This window comes from Schistocerca americana, unplaced genomic scaffold, assembly GCF_021461395.2.
Source record: "Schistocerca americana isolate TAMUIC-IGC-003095 unplaced genomic scaffold, iqSchAmer2.1 HiC_scaffold_715, whole genome shotgun sequence".
In the NCBI taxonomy this organism is placed as follows: Eukaryota; Metazoa; Arthropoda; class Insecta; order Orthoptera; family Acrididae; genus Schistocerca; species Schistocerca americana.
In genome coordinates this window covers 20,001-25,000 of record NW_025726473.1, presented here as the reverse complement: position 1 = coordinate 25,000, position 5,000 = coordinate 20,001, and the positions used below count along the sequence as shown (strand labels likewise).

Sequence of the window (5,000 nt, the reverse complement as noted above, 5' to 3'; positions counted from 1 at the left end):
ACAAACAATGGCACGAATGAAAGACACAGGTCTGCCACAAGCATGGAATCAGAGCGCCGCCTGTTATGAGCCAAAGGTGCACCCTGACGTGGCAAATCAGATGATGCCGCAGTCATTTACTTACGATAATCACAATCAACAAACCAGCCCCCCCCCCCCCCGAAAACACCTTTCCTTACAACAATGTGTGCCTTAACCTAACCCGTATTGTGCCTTAACCTAACCCGTATTGTGCCTTAACCTAACCCGTATTGTGCCTTAACCTAACCCATATTGCGCCTTAACCTAACCCATATTGCGCCTTAACCTAACCCATATTGCGCCTTAACCTAACCCATATTGCGCCTTAACCTAACCCATATTGTGCCTTAACCTAACCTATATTGTACCTTAACCTAACCCATATTGTACCTTAACCTAACCCATATTGTACCTTAACCTAACCTATATTGTACCTTAACCTAACCTATATTGTACCTTAACCTAACCTATATTGGGCCTTAACCTAACCTATATTGGGCCTTAACCTAACCTATATTGGGCCTTAACCTAACCTATATTGGGCCTTAACCTAACCTATATTGGGCCTTAACGTAACCCACGTTGCGCCTTAACCTAACCTATATTGTACCTTAACCTAACCCATATTGTACCTTAACCTAACCCATATTGTACCTTAACCTAACCTATATTGGGCCTTAACCTAACCTATATTGGGCCTTAACCTAACCTATATCGGGCCTTAACCTAACCTATATTGGGCCTTAACGTAACCCACGTTGCGCGTTAACGTAACCCACGTTGCGCCTTAACGTAACCCACGTTGCGCCTTAACGTAACCCACGTTGCGCCTTAACGTAACCCACGTTGCGCCTTAACCTAACCCATATTGCGCCTTAACCTAACCCATATTGCGCCTTAACCTAACCCATATTGCGCCTTAACCTAACCCATATTGTACCTTAACCTAACCTATATTGTACCTTAACCTAACCTATATTGTACCTTAACCTAACCTATATTGGGCCTTAACCTAACCTATATTGGGCCTTAACCTAACCTATATTGGGCCTTAACCTAACCTATATTGGGCCTTAACCTAACCTATATTGGGCCTTAACGTAACCCACGTTGCGCCTTAACGTAACCCACGTTGCGCCTTAACGTAACCCACGTTGCGCCTTAACGTAACCCACGTTGCGCCTTAACGTAACCCACGTTGCGCCTTAACGTAACCCACGTTGCGCCTTAACCTAACCCATATTGCGCCTTAACCTAACCCATATTGCGCCTTACCCTAACCCATATTGCGCCTTAACCTAACCCATATTGTGCCTTAACCTAACCTATATTGTACCTTAACCTAACCCATATTGTACCTTAACCTAACCTATATTGTACCTTAACCTAACCTATATTGTACCTTAACCTAACCTATATTGTACCTTAACCTAACCCATATTGCGCCTTAACCTAACCCATATTGCGCCTTAACCTAACCCATATTGCGCCTTAACCTAACCCATATTGCGCCTTAACCTAACCCATATTGCGCCTTAACCTAACCCATATTGCGCCTTAACCTAACCCATATTGCGCCTTAACCTAACCCATATTGCGCCTTAACCTAACCCATATTGCGCCTTAACCTAACCCATATTGTACCTTAACCTAACCCATATTGTACCTTAACCTAACCTATATTGTACCTTAACCTAACCTATATTGTACCTTAACCTAACCTATATTGTACCTTAACCTAACCTATATTGGGCCTTAACCTAACCTATATTGGGCCTTAACCTAACCTATATTGGGCCTTAACCTAACCTATATTGGGCCTTAACCTAACCTATATTGGGCCTTAACGTAACCCACGTTGCGCCTTAACGTAACCCACGTTGCGCCTTAACGTAACCCACGTTGCGCCTTAACGTAACCCACGTTGCGCCTTAACGTAACCCACGTTGCGCCTTAACGTAACCCACGTTGCGCCTTAACGTAACCCACGTTGCGCCTTAACCCAACACACGTTGCGCCTTAACCCAACACACGTTGGGCCTTAACCCAACACACGTTGGGCCTTAACCCAACACACGTTGGGCCTTAACCCAACACACGTTGGGCCTTAACCCAACACACGTTGGGCCTTAACCCAACACACGTTGGGCCTTAACCCAACACACGTTGGGCCTTAACCCAACACACGTTGGGCCTTAACCCAACACACGTTGGGCCTTAACCCAACACACGTTGGGCCTTAACCCAACACACGTTGGGCCTTAACCCAACACACGTTGGGCCTTAACCCAACACACGTTGGGCCTTAACCCAACACACGTTGGGCCTTAACCCAACACACGTTGGGCCTTAACCCAACACACGTTGGGCCTTAACCCAACACACGTTGGGCCTTAACCCAACACACGTTGGGCCTTAACCTGCTCTGTAATTGTCATACGACGCGTTAAATTAGTGTGGTGTTGCCTAACTGCAACCCCCGCAATATAGTTTGCTACTCGCACTGCCTGGTCCCCAGAGTATCGCTTCATGTTAAACACCTTGCAGCTATACACTGTAATGCGGATGGCAGCAGGACGTACATGCTCAATGCCCTTCGCAGTTGTTCATTGGCATTTGCATGGCGAAGCACAGCCTACGTTGTGGTACGGCGTGTGTCAACTGTCCGCTGATGTTGTACGTCCAAATCACACACTGTACTGCACATTGGTCCTCATGTACTGAATGATACATCGTGGTACATGTGTGACCGTACCACGACTGCGCCAACAACGGCGAACCATACGGTCCAAATATTGTGCACTCAGCTACGTGTCGTCTCCCTATAAGAGCTGGATTGCAGTATGGTATGCCGTGGATGGCGATCAGCATGAGCCGTCTGTTGATGTAGTGGCGCGTGTTGTCAGACGTAGTCGTCTCTTCTCACACACCGTGATAGCATGGTGCACTGCGTTCCACATCTGCGACATGCGACAGAGGCCGGTTGACAGTCGTTCGCGCAATGGACATCGCATACGTACGGGGGCCACCTTCCACGTGTTCGCGAAGCGTGCACATGTTGTTGCGTGTATGTGGGCAGACATAGTGTGTCGTGACACCTGACACAGGCATGCAACAATCGTTGAATTTGCAAATGGCGATGGACGTCTACGTTTGCTGGTGACGTTACGCAAATGAACAACTGGTAAACGGTTGTGGTGCGGTTGTTCTCGCTAGAGGTGAATCAGTGATGGCGACGATCGGTTGAGCTACCAACCGGTTGTTTCAGCGATACCCACCATGCCCACGAACGTGAATGGCATGTGGGTGTGAAGCGATACGCGGCGGTGGCTGGGTGGGACCGTCCCCGGCCGGTGAGGGGGGGCCTCCCGGCGTGCTGGCCGCGCGGTGCGTGGGCGCACGCGCTACAGCCGGCTGGTGGGGGCGGCCAGTGGCAGGCGCGCCGGCCGACGGAGGCGGCAGGCGGCGCAGCTGCGCGCCGGCGCACCCTGCACGCGGCGCCGTGCGGCCAAAGTAGGTCCTCGCGGGCCCGGTGCGAAGCGCGGTGGACATCTGCAGTGTGCTGGTCCGATTGAGGACTGTGTGCGCTGAGGATGCGCCGCCGCCCGGCGCTCGGCGCCGCGACGCCGTCTGCTGCTCGGTCGCCTCTGCGGTTCTCGCAGGTGGTTTGTATCGCAGCTGTGCGGACGTGTTGGCGCGTGCGCTGTGCTGGGAGAGTTCGCTTCGGCACCCAAGTGGGGCTTTTGTCCTTCTGTGGCGCTGGCGTTGGAGCTGCCGGCCACCGTAGGTGGCGCGTGTTGTCTCCCGCCGGCAATGCCACGACAGCACGCTCCCGGGCCTCTGTCGGCAGCGGCAAGCTCAGTTGGGAGCACGGGTGGTCGCACCTAAAGCGTCTACTCGCCAAACTCCGGGCGATTGCGCCTCTCTCGAACCCGACCAAGTACTTAGGACGGCGCTGCGCGCCGCCGGGACCTGAGAGGGTTTCGAGGTGTATTGTGCAGGGGAGCTCAGCCTCCTCCTGTTTGCAGAATAATTGAGCGGACGCTTGCGTGTTCGCGCGGGCCCCCGGGACACACTCCCGGGCGGCCGGCTGCTCAGCTCTAGTTGACGCAGCTCCCTGGTTGATCCTGCCAGTAGTCATATGCTTGTCTCAAAGATTAAGCCATGCATGTCTCAGTACAAGCCGCATTAAGGTGAAACCGCGAATGGCTCATTAAATCAGTTATGGTTCCTTAGATCGTACCCACGTTACTTGGATAACTGTGGTAATTCTAGAGCTAATACATGCAAACAGAGTCCCGACCAGAGATGGAAGGGACGCTTTTATTAGATCAAAACCAATCGGTCGGCTCGTCCGGTCCGTTTGCCTTGGTGACTCTGAATAACTTTGGGCTGATCGCACGGTCCTCGTACCGGCGACGCATCTTTCAAATGTCTGCCTTATCAACTGTCGATGGTAGGTTCTGCGCCTACCATGGTTGTAACGGGTAACGGGGAATCAGGGTTCGATTCCGGAGAGGGAGCCTGAGAAACGGCTACCACATCCAAGGAAGGCAGCAGGCGCGCAAATTACCCACTCCCGGCACGGGGAGGTAGTGACGAAAAATAACGATACGGGACTCATCCGAGGCCCCGTAATCGGAATGAGTACACTTTAAATCCTTTAACGAGTATCTATTGGAGGGCAAGTCTGGTGCCAGCAGCCGCGGTAATTCCAGCTCCAATAGCGTATATTAAAGTTGTTGCGGTTAAAAAGCTCGTAGTTGGATTTGTGTCCCACGCTGTTGGTTCACCGCCCGTCGGTGTTTAACTGGCATGTATCGTGGGACGTCCTGCCGGTGGGGCGAGCTGAAGGCGTGCGACGCGCCTCGTGCGTGCTCGTGCGTCCCGAGGCGGACCCCGTTGCAATCCTACCAGGGTGCTCTTGAGTGAGTGTCTCGGTGGGCCGGCACGTTTACTTTGAACAAATTAGAGTGCTT

At 52.0% G+C, this 5,000-nt stretch overlaps 1 non-coding gene across 1 annotated transcript in view; it reads left to right on the top strand.

Moving 5' to 3' along the window:
- Positions 1–4,135: 4,135 nt before the first annotated feature.
- LOC124589617 overlaps positions 4,136–5,000 on the top strand; it is a 1,910-nt gene continuing 1,045 nt past the window's right edge. The window contains exon 1 of the ribosomal RNA XR_006976129.1: positions 4,136–5,000. This exon is cut by the window's right edge and continues 1,045 nt beyond it. This is a non-coding gene — a ribosomal RNA (small subunit ribosomal RNA).